The sequence below is a fragment of the Thermobia domestica genome, chromosome 6 (genome assembly GCF_964235325.1).
Source record: "Thermobia domestica chromosome 6, izTheDome1.hap1.1, whole genome shotgun sequence".
NCBI classification, from domain to species: domain Eukaryota; kingdom Metazoa; phylum Arthropoda; class Insecta; order Zygentoma; family Lepismatidae; genus Thermobia; species Thermobia domestica.
Genome location: NC_137459.1, coordinates 145028681 through 145051851, shown reverse-complemented (window position 1 = coordinate 145051851; position 23171 = coordinate 145028681). Strand labels below are relative to the sequence as shown.

The 23171-nt window shown below is 36.0% G+C and overlaps 1 protein-coding gene across 2 annotated transcripts in view; it reads left to right on the top strand.

The window, feature by feature from the left end:
* Positions 1-23171, top strand: part of LOC145688244 (dynamin-1-like protein) — a 249717-nt gene that overhangs the window by 110064 nt on the left and 116482 nt on the right. The gene's annotated exons all lie outside the window — the stretch shown is intronic.

Sequence of the window (23171 nt, the reverse complement as noted above, 5' to 3'; positions counted from 1 at the left end):
ACTCTAAATTGGAGAAGATCGTACAAATTGCCAGATTTAGCATTCTCCCCTCGTAAAGACAAAGCGTGTGTTGCACAAAAACAATTGTCCCAGTGATTGATGACAATTTTCTTCGGTTTTCCTCAACTTGCTTACTAGCTGCTTCATTAATTTTCAGATCAACGGACAAACTTTTCGTAGGTATAACATTCGAGAATAATTGAGCACATTCTGTGAGCGCCCGATGCTATTCAGATGTTCGTGTTGTCGACTGGAAAACAAACAAACAAACAAAACACACACACACACACACACACACCTGTTTGTCTACCCTACAAAAGGCGTATGCGAGCTGGGCCATAGGAAAACCGAGTATGCATTCATATCTGCTTTATTAATGGAGCTATTTTCCTGATACGCTCTTAAAAGTTGCGTCATCGATAAAACTACATTTCCAGAGGCACCAGAATGCAGTATCTCGTCCTTGACTGGGTACGTACAAGTGAGCACCCAAACCAACTGGGCATTTGCAAAACGAGTAAATGTAACAAACGAAGACACTAACAAACAAACAAAGATATTGTGTGTAAAATGCGAGTTCATTGAGTAAATTTGAGCAATGCAATTAGAGCAATTGCTTTAAACACTAGTTAATTTTGTAACAAATGAAACACATGGAGTAATGCTGTTGACTTTCTTGGGTCCTCCAATTTCCTTCCACATTTCCTTTGCACCAATTATTTCATAATCTTTCACCCTCATTAATCACATGTCTATTATAAGCTATAGAGTATAACCAAGGGATGTAAAACTAAAAATTTCGTTTCATTTTATTTCGAATGGAATAGCTCATTGATTCAATCCCCCGGGGAAGTTAGTTTTTTGTGGACAACATCGTTTCCATGGGTTTTCTCGGAGTACTCTCATTTCCTTCCGCATTCTCATTCCACTAATTATTCCATCACCATTCACTTGCCTTAGCCATCGCCTCCCGTAACCTAACGGGCATAATCGTGGGACGTTAAACTGTAAGATTTCATTTCATTTTGAAATGGAATGGCGAGACTAAAGTAGGGTTATATCTGTTATGAAGGTTATTGTTTCTTTCTGCACCGAGGCTGTATGAGAGGGAGACCTATAGTTCAAGGTGGAATCCAAATAGTTCAAGTTTGGATAAGTTGATAATAGTTCAGATTTTATAATTGCTTCCATGAGACAATGTGACCGAAGAGACACGTGCCAGCTACAAAGCCAGCGGGAGAACAATATTATATGCCTACAAGAAACACCGAAACAAGATACATTATTCATACCAGGTGGGAGACCCAGGTTCCCGGCGGGAGCTCATGTAATTCGGATTCCATTTTAATCAGTAGGTCCCGTCTCATATAGCCTCACTGCTGAAAGGGACGTTAAACACAAAATCAACTTAACTCAACTATTCGTACCATCGAATTTAATATTTTTGTTATAACGTCGAAAATGAAGTACTAAACGTCAAGAATACTGCAAAACAAGATATAATATAAAACAATAAAACGAAACAGGCAGTAAGTTTAAAATTGACAAGGGAGGGATTTTAAAACGTTAAGACGTTATCATGTTACTTGCATTAACACTTAGCAACAACACACAAATATACTATTATACTATTGAACTAATATACTATTAGTTCATATAATATGACTAATATACTATTGAACGTCGTAATCTTGCATCACTTAAAACTTCTGTTGCTCTGGAATATTATAATTTATTTGTCTAATCGAATCAATTTATCTATTTTAGTATTTTATCCCTAGTAACTATGAAACAAACCATAGCTTATTCTAATACGCAATGTTTTCAATTTTAATGCGAATGGTTAGCAAAAATCTGTGCATTCACTTTTTTGACAACTTTTTTTATCCGTCTGTCATCACATATTTACAGTACTCTTATATATATATATATATATATATATATATATATATATATATATATATATATATATATATATATATATATATATATATATTACTTCGGTCTCTCCATGAAATCCATATATTTGCTCCCAAGGGATTCAACTGTTAATTTAATGAGAGAATGTCGAGACCATTGGAATCCAAAATTAGTGACCAACAAAACTTGATCCCTGGCTTCTACGTATGCACCATTGTTCTCTCGGTTTTCTGTCCTACCGGCTTGCTTCAAAGACTCACTGCCCTTACGAACTATTGCGAAACTCAAATGCTACTAAAGGATTCATATAAGCATTATATAACTACCTATGAGATTTCGTAGTTGACTTCCCAACTTCATGGAACAAAACCTAATTGCAACATCCTATTCATTAATAATAATAATTATTATAATATAGAGATGCAAGGTCTCGGAAAAAAAAACCCGGCTTTTTTGAAAAAAAAAACTCGGTTTTTTCTGCTTCGCTTTTTTGCTTGGGAAATTTTGGGCTTTTTTCAAAATTCTGCTTTAAATTGATAAAGCAGATTTTGTTTCTCTTCTCTATAACACAAAAAGTCATTTAATTAGTGGCTGATGCCGATAATAATAAAAAACCTCGAAAATAAACCATGAATTTCGAAAAGATATTTCAAACAATTTTACTTCTCAACATATTTACATTATGAATTCCAAAGGATTAACCAATGTATATAATAAGAATTTTTTAACCTCCTATATATAAAAGTAAGCAGGGTTGGGAAGAACCATGGTTGTTTTTTTTTGGCTTAAATCAGGTTTTTTGGGTTTAGATATTTTGCTTTATATATTTATATTACATATTGACGGAAATAAGTTTGTTTCGCCTTGGTGTTATTATGCAACAACAGGGTTATGCTGGAAGAGGTCGCATAAGCTTAAAGAAGTCCGGTCACTAAATTTCTTAAATAGAGAAACTCCCATCCTAGCCATCGGGAAAATCCCGTCATTACTGTAAATGTAAAACAAAAACGGAAAAATCCTGTTATTGCTTTGCATGTAAAATTTAAAGGTCAGCGTATCATAATCAATACGCTAAAACTGAAATATTAAATAACAAATTTAGTACGTACATATCATTGAAAGTCCAATCCAAGCTATATGTTGGAAGCTACGTAGGCAATCGATAAATTATGCCAATTTCTATCAATATATTTAAGCAACCTTGGCTTCTTTATAAAATAACAGGCATTCAGGCATGCAGAAATATACAATTTGGTTTCGTTTCGTATGCTCAGGCTTAACATCCTTACGTAATACCGAGGTTATCAAGGAGAAAACTCGCTTAAAGTTACATCCGAACCGCTACTTTGTTTACGCATGAAAGAAGGGTTGTGGTTCAACCGAGAATTGAACATGGGACACCTTGATTAAAAGGTGAAAAGGAAATAAAACTAATGCAGATTGTTTGATGTGTGAAAACATCACCATGAAGTTCACACGATTCGTATTTTTCGTTCTTTTTATTTTTTTGGTTTAAACCAGTTGTTTATTTAAGAAAAAGAAAAAAAAAAAAAAAAAAAAAACAGCTGGTGTAAACCAGCCAACCCTAAAAGTAAATACTTCTTTTTAAAAATACACAAAGAACTAGCAAAATTCTATGTAGTATTTTTACTTCAAAATATTCCATACCCTCTTTTTGGAACAAAATAAAATTAAAATAAAACATAAGAGAAATACTTAGATTTATATGATACACTTAAAGGGTGCCCAGCTAGAGCTTTTGGTTCTGTATATTCTTGAAATGCTATAGTTTTCTATAACCACCATTACGGTTTACTCAGTCCTCAAGTTTTTTGAATTTTTAACAAGAGCGATTCAACATATGAAGGGTGTGAGGGAAGAACATGGTAACCCACAATTTTACTATTTTAAGAAATTAGAGATTTTCTGCTGCACAATGCATTTTGAAAGTCGTAAAGCTGATTTTTCACATAATACTATACATGAAGGACTGAACGAAGCGGTATGCGTTGCTGTCTATCTGCTGCATAACTCAGGAATTGAAAATTTGTTGGTTACCATGTTCTTGGCTCACACCCTTCATATCATGACGGAACTCTCCCCACCCCACCACCACCAAAAAAAAAGGACTATGGAATATATTTAAGTTAAGATAAATACAACTGCACAACAAACATGACTGAGTGGAGCTTTTGCGCTTCTATCGGGAAGTTCGGGATTCAACCCAGCATTCGAGCATTCTGACAAAGCTTTTCTGCGTTCTATCTGTGAAGTAGAAATAGTGCGTGTACTGTGAGTTGGCTGACTTCCTTGCGTTATTATTACTAATTACCAGCAGTGACTGTTTTGCGAAGGTTAGAGGGGTGTTCTTTCGGACTGAAGCCTGTTCCCCAAAATTACGGAATGTCTAAAACAAAGGAAATATCTATTAGTTATGCCTTTACTCATAAACTTTAAGCTCCCGTCAAATAAAAATTACGAATGTTTAGAAAAACTAAACATTAGTAAGAAAATCCCCTCTCAAAATACTCTTCCAAATCCGCCACTGATTCTCAGTATAAAATGATCTTCAAGGTTGTATTCGGAAGATTATCGCTAAATATATCAACGAAACGAAATATTATGCCTGTACTCATAAGCTTCAAGCTCCTCCCAAATAAAATTAGGACATTTTAGAAAACGAAACAATCAGAGAAACCCCTCCCAAAGTACTTTTCTCAATCCGCTACTGATTATTTGTATAAATTAGTATTCAAGATTGTATCCGGAAAATTATTTCTAAATCGTTGCACAGCTACAGTACAACAGAAATGTGGAAGTACGGTTTGACGGATATATTAAAAAACGTACGCTTTGACGAATATAAAGAAAAATATAAGTTTAACTTTTGCGCTAGAAGCTAGAGTACTAAGCTCTTAGAAATGAAACACGGATGACAAACTAAAATGACTTAGAGAAGAAAAAAATGTTGATAAATCAAAAGTTAAAATAAAGTCAAATAGCCTATAAAATTGCCCTCAAATACTACATTCTTCATGTTAGCTTTAATTCGTAAAACATGTGCTCCATCCATCTTGATGGTGAATTTCAGAGCGAAATATGGCATTTAGGTCATGGAATTCTTATCTAACTATAGAATATACTATAAGAAAGCTATTTAGATAGAAAAATCATGAAAATAAAAAAAGCCAAAATTTCCAAAATTCTCGTTTTTTCCCAAAAAAGCCGGCTGTTTATGTGAAAAAAAAAAAACATAAATTTAAAAAAGCCGGCTTTTTTCCATCTCTAGTTGCTACTGTCGTTGCAACCATAACACCGATCTGAAAATAAGCTAGCAATTATTTATTTCAAACTAATTTACGGCTTTAAACTTGTTCCAGAGGCATATTGAAACGTGTGTCGCATGGATATTGCTCTCAATAGATTTGCGTGCACCGGAATATATTCACTGAACCCTCAGATATTTACAAACCCTACTATCTCTCCGCAAACTTGATTCGTGTTGCAAAATGATACACTAGATCTACCTCTAAAGACCCACAATGTTCAACTTCATTAGGGGTTAAGGAAAATGGGGATACTTCTTGTTTGTCGTCTGCAGCGAATCCTTGTTCTCCACATATGGCCGAGAAATCAGAATCTACTCGTCCATCAACTAGTAAAGAGCTCTCCATTAGTGAACAGTTATAATCATTGACGGAAAATCGCAAGAGACGTTTAGCGTCACGCACCAGAAGAACTGAGTAAAGCGCGATTCCATATAATAGGCAAATTGAAAGAAAAAGTGATTTTAGGAAATGAAGTAGCAAAGTAAGGTCACAAGAAGCTAATGAACCACAACACAGACAACGAGAAAATATTAACAAGAAAGCCCCACTAAATGTATAATTTATGGTGAAACGTTCAATGAATGCTGGGTGCAGTGTGAATCCTGCGATGGCTGGGTTCATGAAACTGCACCTCAATTGAGTCAACAGATATCCATTACACGCTACCACTGTTAGCTTCGTGGATAGGTTTTCTTATTGTTCCTTCTAGGTGTAGAATATGATGTTTTTCAAACATCTTACGTGTTCCTTAGTGCTCGCCAATATTCCAAATATGTGAAATTTAGCGATTTGTATTGCCATTTGTCTATTTCATTATTTTAGCATTTATGTCGATATGTTCAGTTTGTTAATAAAGTTCACATTCCATATTTCAGGCTTATTTCGGGGCAATTTTACATCTTTTTACCAAGAGGCAGTTCAATGTGTTAAAATGTCTGGGGCTACCTCCTTTCCCCTAAAAAGGTGAACTAATATTCACATGTTTATATTTCCAGGTTTGCTTTCGGAAAATGCTTAGCACTCTTGAGTTAGGTACTAATTTGTGCAAAACAAAAAGTTGGACACCAGTCAAGTCCCCTCCTGAAATTGGGGAAGGCAGTGCTCCCTTACACCACCCTTCCGACTTGTTACGGCACTACGAGTTTTACGAATCCTGATGCAGAAACAACCATGTTTTCAATGATTTTGTATCCATTCAGCACAGACTGCTAGTATAGAACAGATAATTAGGCCCAAATGAAGATCAATAATACAGTGAGAGCAGCTAGATTCACTTCTTCCACTCTTGAATAAAATTCACAAAACATGGTTACTTCCCCTTCCAGAAATGCTACATGATTTGCTATATCTATGCCTTCTGCATTGTTAAACCAGTGTATAAAAGCATTTTTTCTCGCTACAATTGAGTGTCGCAACAGATCAATGAAAGATACAAATATCTATCAAGACAGACTACATAAAATCAATAGATTTCGTTCTGAAGCAATCACAGGAAAATATGTATGTTATCAAAATGGTTGTTTAGCATGTGAAAAACATTTTAGATATCAATGTTCAGCTAGGAGCGCACAATGTAGGAATTGCAACGAATATAATCATCTTGCACACTATTGTCCAAAAGGTATACAAATAGGTACATAAGAAGAATCAATGAGTTGCCTGATGAAGATATTCAGAAGGAAGACAAGATCTTCATCCTTACTGAATTACAGAAGAATTAGATGACAAAAGCAAATACGAATGTAGAAGATGAACGAAATTTTAGTTCAGTGGAGATTTTATGTTAAGCTCCATTCAGGTAGCCAATACAGAGAAGAAAATATGTTCACTAGTAATTAATCGAATTTAATTGGTAAAACGAAATTCACAGGTTAAACACGAGAATCTTGAACCAGAAAATCATTAACAGAGGAATCAGGTCTGTAGACACACCGACAAACAGGTAGTAGAAACGGATTACCTTAGTATGAGTCAGGGAATACGTACAAAGTCAACAATAATAGAAGGAAAGAATACAAATAATAGAAGTCCAAAACAAATATGGTAAACAGGTGAGAACAGAAAATAAAGTTACAAAAGAAAGAAACAGAAGAAAACAATACAGAAATGTAGATAGTAAAATAATAAGAATGTGTAAAAATAAAAGAGAAGGCGAAGATATAAAGGGATTAGTCAAGAAAAAAGATGTAGAGGATAAGTATAAAGAAATGATACAAAAAGATGATGGATGGAAGTCTGAAGAATTAAAGCAAACCGTTGAGACACAGGTGAAAAAGAGAGTCAGAGAGAAAAGGAATGCGTACAAGTTTACTTTTGGCGCACCACTAGAAACAATTGTTAAAACTTATAATTCTTTTACTAATTTCCTTCTTATTATCCCCTAAAAGGTTTCCCTTGGCGACATGAAAATGTCTCACTTGGCATAGATAAAATACAGGGATGAATAATTAAATATTATAGTGCAAAAACTCAAACCAACCTGCCTTAGGTGGCCATTAAAACACGAATGCTATCCACTCGGGTCAGGGAAGAATAAAGCTGGTGGGTCCGTACGCTAGCGCGGGAGTGCGTCCGAAAGGAACAAGTCTGTCAGCAGTCGGGGATATGTGCGCAAGCCAAGATGAAAAGGAATGGGTTTTGTCAATGGTACGAATTTCAATAGCACTTGTAATTTTTTTTTCCAGTAACGTTGCACTTGAACATATAAAATACAGTTTTTTTTTACATTGTGCAAAAATATGCTGCCAGTGGAAAATAACATCTAATAGTGCCATCTTTTATATACACTCACTTATTATATCCGGCGTAAATCACTTGTGATCATTTTATACTAGAACACTACACTTGTAAACCTATAATACAGAGTATTACTTTGTATTTCATTCTGTCGCCATTTGTTCCTTATAAACATGCCTATCCATACAAATAATTGAATTTTACATGTAAATAGTTCAAAGTGTCGTGCGCCAAAGCTACACCTGCACATAAGAATTGAGATACAGGTGAAGACGGGGGTTAAGAGGGAAAGAAGCTGCAAAAAGGAGTGAAAAGGGAGAAATTTTTGTATGATGGTTATTAGTAGCGAAAAATACATTAATGAAGTGCCATCTGACAAAGTAGAAGAAGAGAAGAAAACGGAAAAAAAGTTCTGATATAAAACAGTTGAATATTTGTTGTTTGTAGTTGAAAGATAAAGTGTTGAATGTTTGTTGATTTCGGCTCCTATTGCCTATTATTTCGTGTGCTTGAGGGAACTCAAACGATGTTTTCGAATATCGTAGCTTTTGATATGTTAATAGTATTGAGTGAAGTCGGGAGAATTATCGCGAGGCTGCGCGGCTATATGATCAACGGTTTCTCAATCGTGCTGGGCATTCGAGGAAAGCGTTTCGTCTTGCACTTGGTGTGCAGAGGACTGGGCATGTCCCTTCTCAACACAAAAGACGTCAGCAGATCAGGCGCCGTGTTTAGGATAAACGGTCTCCCGGCATCCTTGCTGCAATCCATGTGGTTCCCCAAATCTCGAAAACACGATTCGCCAGGGATGCTGCGATAAGCAACATGACGGTTTGGAGGATTCTGCTCAACAACGTGCTCCATTTTGACCATGTTCATCTGAATCAGGAACTCCGAGAACAAGATTTACATATCCGTCTAGTTTTGTCAGTGGATGAGTGCCAGGAAACCCATGTTTCCACCGGGACATTCTGTGGACGGATGTAGCAACCTTGAAGAGTAATGGAGATGTCAGCATACACAACGCATACTACTGGTCCAGTTTGAATTTTTTTTTTTTTTTGAAGTGTCTACGTGCACTACGAACAGAGAAAAATGCCTGTGCCGGTGGACTGATAGTAGCAATTCAACTTCAAATAACAGACGTAGATCCCAAACCGCAGAATTTAACGATAAGTGTTTCCCATTAAAGTTGTTTCTATTTCAATAATACTTCCAAAGAAATCGAAATTGATACCAATTTCCATTTGAAATTTTGGAGTTGACCACCGTGGATGTATCCCCGCTACGCCAATTGATATAGAAGCATCACGTAGATCCCAAACAAATAACAGACGTAGATCCCAAACCGCAGAATTTAACGATAAGTGTTTCCCGTTAAAGTTGTTTCTATTTCAATAATACTTCCAAAGAAATCGAAATTGATACCAATTTCCATTTGAAATTTTGGAGTTGACCACCGTGGATATATCCCCGCTACGCCAATTGATATAGAAGCATCACCATTGATTCTTCACGTACGATTTGGTCATTCAGTTTTTTGTTGTTGTTTGAAGTGTCTGCGTGTACTACGAACAGAGGAAAATGACTGAGATGGCAATTGGTCTGAAGTGGCAATTCAACAAATAACATAAGTAGATACCAAACCGTAGAATATGACGAAAAGTGTTTCCCGTAAAAGTTGTTTCTTTATCAGTAATACTTTCAAAGAAGTCGAAATTGATACCAGTTTCCATTAAAAATTTTGGAGTTAATCCCTTTGATGCATTCCCGCTACGCCACTGGATATGGGAGTATCACCATTTTATTCTTCAGATACGATTTAGTCATTCATTTTCTGTTTGAAGTGTCTCCGTGCACTATGAACAGAAAAATGAGTTTACCGGGTTGTCTGATAGTAGCAATACAACAAATAATAGACGTAGATCCGAAACCGTAGAATTTAACGAAAAGTGTTTCCCGTAAAAGTTAATTCTTTTTCAATATTACTTCTAAAAAATCGAAATTGATACCATTTTCCATTAAAAATTTTGGTGTTGACCCCTTTGGTGTATTCCCGCTACGCCACTGGATATGGAAGTATCACCATTTGATTCTTCATGTACCATTTGGTCATTCATTTTTTGTTCCCAGCGTCTACGTGCACTAGAAGCTGAGAAAAATGTCTAAGACTGGTGGTCTGATACACCCTCTTCCCCTCCCTACATTGGACCGTCAAACTAAAATGATAAAAGTCATCCCAGGTCCGAACTTCATCCATGTTGAAAATTTGAATGAGATCGGTTTGGTGATTCCAAAGTTATGAGGTTTTACTAGTATATACCCGCTTTGCTGGGTAAAATGAAAATTTAAATGCACAATTCCGTGTCTCATGTGTTCTGTACCCGTGAAATATGCTGTTTTCGTTTTTAATGGCATCGAATTAAACGGCATCGGAAAGATTATTGATCACCTCGGCGATCCCGAATACCACGTATTCGACGCTAATATTAATCATTTTCGATCATTTCATTATCTCCCAAGCTACGGGGCTGAGTTTGGTTTCAAACGGGATCGGAAGTGTCATTCTTCATCTCAGCGACCCTAAAAACTACGGATCAGACACTAGTGTCGGATAATTTTGAACATTTATATATATATATAAATATCCCCTCCTCTTCTTTCATGTTGTGCGGCACGGCATTGGATGTGTTACCGGTCATGTCAGTGACCCAGGAAACTATGGATTCGACACTAATATGGGTTATTTTTTATTTCCCTCTCCCCCTCTCAGAAGACGCGCGGCTGAATTTGGAATTAACACCATACGAAGTGTCATTGTTCATCTCGGCGATCCCAGAAACTATAGATTCAACACTAATTTCGAATCATTATATCCCCCTCCCCCTTGTTGCGGCCTATGTCATCGGAAGTATCACTGTCCATCTGAGCGACCCCAAAAATGTGGATTGAGCACTAATATCTGTCATTTTCGACCATTTTTAAACGTTTTACTCCCCCTCAACCACGTTGAAGGTTTGAATCTGAATTTAAACGGGATCGAAAGTATCACTGCTCATCTAAGCGACCCAGAAAACTATAAATTCTACTGATAGTGGACATATTCGACCATTTTTAATATATCTCTTTCTCCCCCTTCTTCAACTTGTGGAGCTGATTTTGGATTTAAACCGGATCGGAAATGTCTCTGTTCATCATAATGATCCCGAAAACTATGGATTAGACACTAATATTGGTCATTTTCAATCATTATTATATACAACTCCTCCTCCCCTCAACCGTGCTGCGGCACACGGCGTCCAAATTGTCACTGTTAATCTCAGCAAATCCTAAAACTATGGATTCGACACTAATATTAGCCATTTCCGATCATTTTTAATGTTTATTCCCCTCCCCTACGTTGCAAATTCCCCCTTCTCAACTATCAGGGCTGAACTTGTATTGTTACATCATCAGAAGTGTCACTGTTTCTCTCATCGATCCCGAAAACTATGGATTCAACACCAATATTGGTCATTTTGATCATTTTTAAATTTCTCCTCCTTCCCCCTCCCCTACGTTGCATCGTCAAAGTGAGTAGCCTTAATCCCTGCCCGAAAACTCATGTATGTTGAAAATTTGATTGAGATCGGTCGGATAATTCAAGAGTGATAGTCACAAAGGCAGTCATTTTTATTTTTTTACATATATCTCCCCCTCCCTCTCCCCTATGGTGGCTCGTCATAGTGAAACGATAAAAAACACCCAAGGTATGACCCTGATACATGTTGAAAATTTGATCGAGATTGGTTGGGTGGTTCAAAAGTTATTAGTTTTATTAGTTTTTATTCATACGTTCCCCTCCTTTCCCTCTTCCCTAGGATCTACCGTTAAAGTGAAATTACAAAAATGTTTCCAGATCCGAACCTTATGCATGTTGAAAATTTGATTTAGATTGGTCGGGTGTTTCAAGAGTGATGAAGTCACAAAGACAGTCATTTTTATTATTATTTTTTTTTACATATAACTCCCCTTCCCCTCCTCTATACTTGCTAGTCATAGAGAAACGATAAAAAGCACCCAAGGCCCGACCCTCATACATGTTGAAAATTTGATCGAGATTGGTTGGGTGGTTCAAAAGTTATTAGTTTTTATTCATGTCCCCCTCCCAGCCCCTTCCCTAGGATCTACCGTTAAAGTGAAATTACAAAAATGTTTCCACATCCGAACCTTATGCATGTTGAAAATTTGATTGAGATTGGTCGGGTGATTCAAGAGTGATGAAGTCACAAAGGCAGTCATTTTTATTTTTTTTTTACATATATCTCCCCTTCCCCCTCCTCTATACTGGCTCGTCATAGTGAAACGATAAAAAGCACCCAAGGCCCGACCCTCATACATGTTGAAAATTTGATCGAGATTGGTTGGGTGGTTCAAAAGTTATTAGTTTTATTAATTTTTATTCATGTCCCCCTCCCCACCCCCTTCCCTAGAATCTACCGTTAAAGTGAAATTACAAAAATATTTCCAGATCCGAATCTCATGTATGTTGAAACTCTGAATGAGATTGGTCGGATAGTTCAAGATTTATTAAGTTACAAAAATAGTCACTTTCAGTCTTATATAAATTGATTTTTATATACCTCCCCCTCCTTCTCCTCCCATACGTTGCTCAGTCAATTTAAAATTATAGAAACAATCCCAGGCCTAAACCTCATCTATGTTGAAAATTTGATCAAGATCGGTTGAGTGGTTCGGGAGTTATTAAGTTTTATTTATTTTTATACCCATTCCCCCTCCCCCCTCACTTTTACCATCCAAGTGAATAGCCTAAAACCAGCCCGGCCTTGAACCTCATCCATGTTACAAATTTGATCGAGATCGATCAAGCGGATCAGCAGATTTAAAGTCATAAACATAGTGATTTTCAATTTTATATATATAGATATATTTTTATATACACACGTCTCCCTCCCCTCTCCCTGTCCTCAGCTCTAGTAAAAAAAGCATTTTAGGCATAGGGTTATTTTTACGTAATATTCATATCCGAGTTCTTACTGTGAAAAATTCCTTGCTATAGTTGCTATTTTTCTTTAACGTTTCAACAAATACTTGATTGGCAACAATGGTGAACGCAGCCGTTGGGAGTTTGAATTGCTCTAGTTCCTGCTTGGAATACACACGTAGATGGCACTGCGTCGAAATACTTCAGACAGAAACGAAATTTTTCAGTCTGAGCACACACTTTACACACACAAACCGGCTGTATCCGTATAAACGAGCGGAGTCAAAAGAACTCGCGGGGGGACCACTATAATGGTCCTGCACGCGTTAAAAGTAAAAATCTTTTCGAGCAACCACTAAAAAATGCTCGCTTTGCAAAAGTTACTCAGAGTGCTGCTCTGTAGCCGATCGACCTACAAAGATTGGCGGGTTCACCAACGCGCGCGCACACACACACACACACACACACACACACACACACACACACACACACACACATACATATATATATATATATATATATATATATATATATATATATATATATATCCTTACGGGGTAGTATAAAAGACCCTTGCAAACCTCTTTTTACCGGTGATCGAAAAAGAACACATTGCTTACACAACCCCCCTTGCAACTTTCTAGAATATGCTAGCTACAGAAATTGAAGAAACCAATTATACGAAAAGAAGTGTTTTTCATACTTAGCGTCTTGTTTGAAATCATATGTTTCAGTCAGATGCCGCGCCAACATCAACATTTCATATCGACCAATGTCCGACAAACTTGGCTGTAAATTTAAATCTACATAGTTGCCAAACTTTTTGGATCACAAGGAGGGGAAATTTGGGAGAAGGTACGCTCACAATATTACCCTCCAATAAAACTTTTTCTTCGCCCACATTTTCAACACACAGAGTATCACGTTTGGCGTTTTCCAATTTGAAGGACACTTGCTATTAAAAAAAAAAAAATCGAGTTTAATTTGCTTATGCTTATGCATTATTAATTTTAAAAAAACAGTTCTCTCTTATTCACTCACCTACATATGAGACATTAAATAAATTGTAAACTAAGGGAAAAAACCCAGTGAACTTTCAAAGAGACCAGAGGTTAAAAAAAAATAGCACCTTGCCGACACTCCTGAGCAACTTTAATATCTTTGAGGATGAAAGCCTAATTTACTGATATATGACATACCAGAAACACGGATTTCCAATAACTGCGCAGAAAGAAAACTAAACCTTTCTTGCCTTAAATGATCAACCTCCATTCTCCCCGCTGAAGATAACACTGTACCTGTAAAACCGCGGAGTCAACAGAGAAAAAAACATTAAACTCAATTTGTTTCTTGCCAAAACGCTACTTGCGAACAATGAAGACAATGTTGCACCTTTCTCCTCGACACCTCCCCTTTCGTAAACCATCAAAATTCTTAGAATTGATGTTCTAAAAGGTTGTGGAGTCATTCAGTATCATTGCTATATCCAGAGAGCAAACAAGTGCAGAGTAATCGGTGACCTTAATTGACTTCACAGACTTCTTGACCTTATTTGACTTCATCAATATTCGTTAAATGCTCGTACTTTTCCGACTGTTGCAAAGGTCAAAATGAGTCAGAAAAACACTTTGATTCTGCTTTACAGAGGAAACTATGCCAGAAATATTAAAAGATGTCTCTTCACTTTGCATAGGAAGAATTGAGGACACCAGTATTGCTTGACTCTTTCAAAGTTTGAGATGCTGAAAACGAATTATCATGAAGTACTACGGGAGGGGACACCCCAGAAACATTGGTCAAACATTGGTCATATACCAAACAAAATTTTTCGTGTTCAACAGGACGTATACCAAGGTACTAAAATAAGTTTAATTTACTCAACTTGTCATGTCTTGTGGTTCGGTTGGTAACACTGTTCCTAGAAACATCCGTTATCAGTGATTTTTGCAACTTCTGCCATGGAGCGCTACGTAAAGGTACGTGTTTGGAGATACCTCGACAATAAATGAAGAACTGTCTCACAGTATGGTTACAATTTTTTTTAAAACTGCATTTGAACGGAATTTATATCGGAACGCGCGTAGTTTCAACAGGATTACATTACCTGCCACTCCTCTCACAGTAGTGACAAGACAGGCCAGCTAAGTCATGCGACCTTATTCTTTGCGACTATTTACGCACGGAATTTCCGAAACAAAGATCAAAATTGTACGCATACAAACTGCAAACAAACTACGCAAACTGCAAACTGCAAAATCTAAGAAGGAAATTATTATCTCCATGGGCAAGTATGTGAGAAAATAAATTTGAAAGAATGAAGTCTTGGAGAGCAAGTCGTTGGGGACATATGCCAAATGCTATATTTCATTCTTAAATTCGAAATGATATATCAAACATTGTAGTATCGCGCTTATTAGTACAATATCATGTACTAATTGACAATATCATACCTTTTATTTTTGCTGTGTCTTTGAAACAAGTTAATCGTTGATGGTAGGATTTCTTTATATTACTACAGGGTCTGATCTGAAAGTAGCCAAACTGTCAACAGCGCGACTAGATAATCGGGCGAGGGTGTGTGTAAGCGGCGCCAGGTGGCAGTGAGGACCTTAACCTTCAGAACAAGGCCTCGCTGAGTTGCCTGCAAGTAGTGGTTGAGGTGTTATCGCTCGTGTTGTGTACACCAAAACAACGTCGAGTCAAGAATTTGTATTTGCTGACAATGGAGCGCACTTTGTAACAGCGCTACGCTGCAAAATGTTTTGTTAAATTGACAAAAAAAAAAAAAAAAAAAAAAAAAAACTTTTACGGAGACTTGAACCTTGCTACGGGAAGCTTACGGTGAGGAAATGATGTCCCGTATGCAAGTTTGCACTTGGCACACAGCGTTCAAAGAAGGACGGAAGGTGGTTGAGGACGAACAACGCTCAGTACGGCCGTCCACATCATAAATGGAGGAAAATGTAGCCCGTGCGAAAGCTCTTTTAGACAAAGACAGTCGTTTAAGTCTCCAGGTGATTGCAGAGGAGGTGGGACTGGCGAAAACGCAAGTTTTTGAAATTGTTATCGAAAACTTGGAGATGCAAAAAATCTGTGCTAAAGTAGATCCGAAGATTTTGACGAACGACCAAATGTAATGTTGTGTGCTAATATCGCGCGAAATTGTTGAATTGTGAACGGGGACAAAACTCTCTTCGGCCGGGTGATAACCGGGGATGAAACCTGGCTATTCGAGTTGACCCCGAAAACAAGAGACAAAGTTCAGAGTGGCACACCATCGATCCTCTCGTCAAAAGAAGGCCCGGATGTCCAAATCAAAGGTGAAGACAATGCTCATTGTCTCTTTCGACGCGAAAGGGGTCGTGTACAACGAGTTTGTACCTGCTGAGACCATCGTGAATGCATCTTACAACAAAACAGTGCTTGAGCGTCTTAGAGAGAGAGTCCAGCGCGTCCGTTCTGACATCGCCGACAGGTTAGTGCTTCACAACGGCAACACGCCGGCTCTCACAGCACTGTTTAGGTGAGTTTCTGGCCAAGGTACGTGTGGCAAAGCTGCTTCATTCCCCTTACAGCCCGGATTGGCACCGAACGACTTCTTGTTTTCCAAGGTAAAACGGGTGGTCAAGGGAAGGATTTTGCGTCAATTCAAGAGGTTCAAGCCGCCATGACAGCAGCATTGAAGAAAATGTCAATCAAGGACTGCTACGAGCAGTAAAAAAGTCGCTATACTTGCTGTATTAAGGGTCAAGGTACCTACATTGAAGGGCCATTCCAGTAATTTAACCTCACCATCTCAGATTTTAATGAAATTTGGTACATAGATGCCCTCTAGATAGACTAAGAAAAATACCAAATTTCAAATTTATATATCGACCGGTATTGAAGATAGGGCTATGTAAATTAAAAAAAAAAAAATGCCCAAAATAGCATGTTTAATGTATTTTGAAATTGGAATTGCAGCTCTTAATTGAGCTAGTGAGCTGGTTGAGGTGTCATTTCACAGCATTTTTCATGCCCTTTCCTGTAGTATACATCATATAGGCTAATAGAAATTTTTGTTTTCAAAATCAAAATTTTACTTCGAAATTTTTCAAAAAGTAAATATTTTAAAATTTTGAAATTAATTCCATGAATAGATAGCATTGTTGTAAAGCACCTGGAAAAATATGAATTTGGGATGATAGTGGGTTCATCGTTAAAAAAATTCAAAACATACTTATTTTTCAATATTTTCCATAAGTAGAAGCTTTGCTTTGTATATACTGAAACACAAACAAACTATTTGCTGAGCAAAACAATATATTCACATAAAAAACTACATGCGTGTTACAGTTTCGCCAACTAACATTTTGGCTTCATCAGACACTATGAGATACATGAGAAACGTGCAGTCTTATATACACACAAGAGCTGAGACATCTTGCTTCTGATTGGCTCCTGGCAGCAGCCAATCCCCTTCAAGTATTCTAATTTGTATTGCCTTATACGGAGGCTTCCTATCTTTCGTAAATTACACATACATAGAAAGGACGATCTTAGCACAAATAATCTAAACTAACAAATAATTGACATAAATAACTAAATAATTATATAAATGTATATAAATAAATAAATAAAAAATATACACATAAATAAATAAATATATAAATAAACAGATAAACATACAATACGCTTAAAAAGACGACACACACATACAGTATATACACATACCCTATACAACCAACTATATATCTATATATAAATATACCATTACATATATACATATACACACACACGTATATAGAGATAACTAATATGGACTAATAAATACATAAACACGTGTGAGACAATCGATATATATACAACAACCATAATAGATATGTGTATTCAGAATCTTATACTTTAAGCTTTTTTAACAACCTATTCCACTGTTGGTCTATGATCAGTCCTGAGTTCCAGTTCATAGCTTTATTACCCTCCATTTCTATAAACCGTGCCTCTTTCCATTTCCTAACTATGCTTCTTTCTTCCTCGCTTAGAATTTTTACTTCATTCCAATTAACTGAATGTCCCGTGTCCCTTACGTGTTTGTAGACCGCAATTTTGTTCCTTTCTAGCCTAACGTCATCCTTATGTTGTCTTATACGCTCTCTTAGTCTCTTTCCAGTTTCCCCAATATAACACATATCACACTCGCCGCACTGAATTTTATAAATAACTCCTTTTTTCTCCATCATTACCCCTTGTTCTTCTTCTGTCTTCTTCCTTCTTTTTTCCCTTATTACTTCCAGAAGCCTCTTGCTCCCTTTTCTGTAAGTTGAGATGCCCCCCATCTTCTTAAGCATTCTTTTAATGATTTCTGTTTCTTCTCCCAAACTTTCTATCCCCCACCACATTTTAGTTGGGGATAGTTTGTTGATATGTACTAGGGATATAGTTATGAAGAGACTGGAAGTGTGGGAAGAGGAATTTAATATGAAAGTGAAGCAGAGATTAATGGAAAAGGGAAGGCGGTTAGGGTGGAAGTCAAATCAGGAAGCGGACATTGACAAAAAGGTGGTTGTAATAGGTGATGTGACGTTGTCGGATGATGAGAAGAAAGTGCTAAGTTTAGGGTATAAGTTTAAAGTGAAAGAACAGAGAGTGGACGCAGAAGAGGTTATATACTCGGTAGAGCAAGCCATAGTTCAAGTTCAGGACAAAGAGATAAGGGACAAGATAAGGAGAAAGGCTAAGGTGATTGTGGAAAGGAGCATAAAGAAGCCAAAGGGGAACCTTTCAAAACACGAGTACAGTGTGTTGAAGGATATAAAGAAGCGAAAAGACATATGTGTGCAACAAGCGGACAAAGGTGGTGCCATTGTGGTGATGGAAAAACAATGGTACAAAGAAAAATTGAATGAGATCTGTGATGATACTTACGAGGTGATAGGTGAAAGATCTGTGTGTGAGGAAATTAAAGAAAAAGTTTTAGTATCACTAACAAAAGAGGTTTTAATAGAGGTCTTAATAAAGAAGGTAGGATACCGGTAATGAAAGGTTTTCCAAAAGTTCATAAGGAGGAGGTAAAACTGAGACCAGTATTAGATTGTCGAGGAAATATATTTGAACCATTGGAGGAGGAGTTAAAGAAGGTTGTGGAAATGTTAAGGAGGCAACAAAAAAGTAGCAGTGTGAAAAACTCGGTTGAGTTAAGAAGAAAGTTGGAGAAAGTAGGACAGAGCAAAGCTGAAACAATCATGTTCAGTGTTGATGTGAAGGCTATGTTTCCAAGTTGTTGCGGTATCTAAGTAAATTAATACTAAACCGCTCGGATAGTACGTTTTGCGGTGTTTTCTCAGGTTAAATATAAAATTAAAGATTTGAATTTCAACTAAACAAATATAACAAATTTTATTGGTAAACCAAAATCGGAAACAAATGTAAAAATAACTTCTCAAACATGAAACAAATAGCTCAAACAAATATAGGTTAACTATCAGGAAATTTAGACTATCCGCGATTAAGTCGAAACAGTCATTAAAGAAAATATTAACAAGGTAGCATGTTATCTTATGAGAAATTTCAATACTTCCAAATAAATGTTCATTATTAGTCAGCATGCCAAAATATAGAAAATGAAGAAATACATACCAAAAGTCTTCTTCAAGTAACATCTATAAGTCCAATTCAATTCAGATTCTGTTACGTCAAAAAGGTTATATGCATAATTTTCGTTTCTAATTTCGAATATAACAAAACTTATCTTTCTTTCACTTTTCATTTTCTAATATCAACTCACTATGCACTTTTGACTTTTCATTCAACACTAAATAATATATCGTAATAGAAAATAACATGCTTCAATTTAAAGAAAATGCCTACAAACGAAAAAGTAGGTAATTCTAGTCTTACCTGTTTGTTACAACTGAAGAGGGGAGGTTTGCGGCACAACCACGAAAACTCGTAGATGGCGGCACCTACCACTGATCAGTCATAAAACAGGGTAGCCAGCTCGCAAACCTCTAGGATAGTTACCTATCCAAGAAGTTTACTTCTGCTGAGACTTTTTTTTTTCTGAACAAATAAATTTAATCACACAACAAAATATCTCGGGGGGCGCACAAACTAATCCTGATCACTTCACTGAAAAATTTATTTGTTCACCAAACACTTCCACTAGATCTTCTTCGTCACCACTGAGTTCAGATTCTTGGACAGTTCCAATCTGTATTCCATGTGTATTCCAAGGGCCCTTTTTACGTAGAAATACAAAGATATCGTTTGAAGAAAGTCCTCCATCCAAAAAATCTAGATGACGACATTTAGAAGGTGGTACCACTTCCTCCTAAATCTGGATCGAAAAGTCTCTCATGATTGTTTGGCGACACCCCAGGTTACAAAAGCTGTGAAATAATAAACACAAAACAGTATCTTTCTTATATAAACATTTCCTTAAATCTATGATGATGTACATCTGAAAATTTCACCTCGAAATATTTCTAAATATGGCATACTTTTTTTTTTTCCTACAATATTTACAATATGTAGAAAAATTCTAAAATAAACTAAAGTAATGATTACATTTTTAGCTGCTATTACTATTTGATGTTACTGCTGCATTGGCATTTACAGAGTTTCTTCTTTCATAATATTTCTTAAGGAAATTTACATGTCTTTTAACCTTGACTTCTGGATTTTCTACTAACCTAGCCCAGACTGTGTTTTTAGTCGGTAAATCCAGGATTTCATATGGGCCTTTATAGATTTTATCTAGCTTGGGATTGTATTTCTTTAACAACGATGCTTTTGTTATATTCTTAATAAGTACCTTTTGTCCTACAGCAAACTCAGCAGGGATTCTTTTTCTCTTATAATTTTGTTCTTTCCTTTTCCATGATTTACTAATGTTATCTGATATTATTTCTAACATTTGCTCTTTGTTATTACCATTTTCAAAAAGATTTACATTTAAAGACCACTTACAATCTAAAGGACTAAAAAGTTTTCTCCCAAAATAAACTTCTGGAGAAACACCAAGTTCACTTATAATACTAGAATTTAAAGTGAATTGAATTTTGTCGAGAAGTTTTGACCAGCTACTCTGATTATTATTTACGTAACAACGTAAAATTTGTTTGACTATAGCATTCACTTTTTCTACTAAATTAGGTGAAGGATTATAAGGACTAGTGGTAATATGTTTTATTCCTTGGCTAAATAAGTATGTTTCAAAGGCATCGCTTACGAAATAAGAAGCTCGATCCGATACTAAGTTATTTATCCACCCATAATGACACAAGATTTTCTCTAATTTACTTATTATAACTCTGGAATTTAACTGACGTAAAGGTTCTAGAAATGAATATCTACTTGCACTATCTGTAAGTATTAGAATATACTTAAAACCAGAACTACTAGGAAGGGGTCCTTGTACGTCAATATAAAAAGTATGGTTAGGCATAGTAACAGTTTTAGAATAATAGGTTCCTACCATTTTCGTATTTTTCGGTTTATTTTCTTGGCAAATTTTGCAGCTCTGTACAATATCTCTAATATCTTTAAACATTCCTGACCATGTAAATTTTCCTGCTATACGTCCTATAGTTCTTTTAATCCCTTGATGAGATCCTGATCCTAGAAAATCATGATGATACTGCAAAATAGTATTAATCATATTTTTCGGAACAACTGCTCTGTAACCTTTATTTATTTTACCTTTCGTTTCCTTGAGTAATACACTATCTTTGATTAAATAATTTTGTACTGTTTTACCTTTCTCAATTTGTGAAATTATGCCTTTTAATTCAGGATCTTGGCGCTGTAATTCTTGCAAAGAAATGTTTAAAGAAGGAAGCTTCCAAAAGTTAATAAATGAAAGAGTTACTGTTTTTCCTTTATATTCTGAAATTTCTTCTATTTTAGGGGATGGAGAATGAAAATATGTAGTATCGTATAATCTACTGATAAAATCTGCTTGGCTATTGTGGGATCCCTTTAAATGCACTATATCGAACTGAAATCTACTGATTTTTTCTATAAGAGTACCATACTTCCTCTATCTACCGTGATTTTTTAATATCCAGCTTAAGGCTTTTGAATCTGTAAAGATTGTGAATTTTCTATGTAAATAAGGCTCGAATTTTGAAAGTGCTAAAGCTAATGATTTTAATTCTAATTCAAACACATTCTTACTCCAGTCAGTTTCTGGTACAACTTTAGAATAAAAATAAACTGGTCTAAGATTACCATTTTCGTCATATTGACTTAATATACCGCTATAGTTTTTTGTGCTGGCATCTACATGAATTACAAAAGGTGAATCAAAGTCTGGTACTTTCAAAATTACATGTCTTTCTATTTCTTCTTTGATTTTATCTAAAATCTGATTTTCGGCTTCACCCCACTTGAATGGTGTTTTTTCGGATCTTAATTTATGTAAAGGTCCAAGTAATTCTGAGTAATTAGGTAGATATCGCAAGTAATATCCTAAAAATCCTATAAGTTTATGTAAACCACGCCTGTTCTTCGGCGCAGGTAAATTTCTTAATACCCTTACTCTGTTTTCATCTATACAATGTTACCATCACTAAATTCGTAACCCATGAATTTTACCTTTTTCTTACACAGTTTACTTTTCTTGGGAGAGACAGTTATTCCCCATTCTCTACATCTTTCTAAGAATTTTTCTAAAGTTCTTTTATGTGACTCTATATCTGGACTGTGTATTATAAAGTCGTCCCCTGATCGCCTAATAGATCTTTAAATATGTTATTAAACAGATTTGCCAATACAAAAGGTGAAACACAGAGACCCATAGGAAGTCTGCGAAAAGCTAGAAGTATATTAGGAGTAGCAAAAGCAGTATACAATTTAGATTTTTCATCTAACAGGCACTGGTAAAAAGCGGATTTCCCGTCCAGAACACTAAAAATACGATGTTTACCTATATTTCCTATGATACTTTCACAATTAGGAGCTGGAAAAGCCTGCATAATTACTTTTTCATTCACAGAAGAGTAGTTGACTACGAGTCTCTTGCTATTGTCACGATTGTTGACTAAAAAGCAAGGGGATATGAAGGGTGAACTCCTAATCTCTTCTACAACTCCCTGTTTTATTAATTCATCTATGTAATTATTCAATTCTTTCATCTTGTGTTTAGGTAAAGCATAAGGCTGCTGAATGCTAGGTTTATCATCTTTTAACAAAATTTCATATTTAAAATTTTTGATTGTACC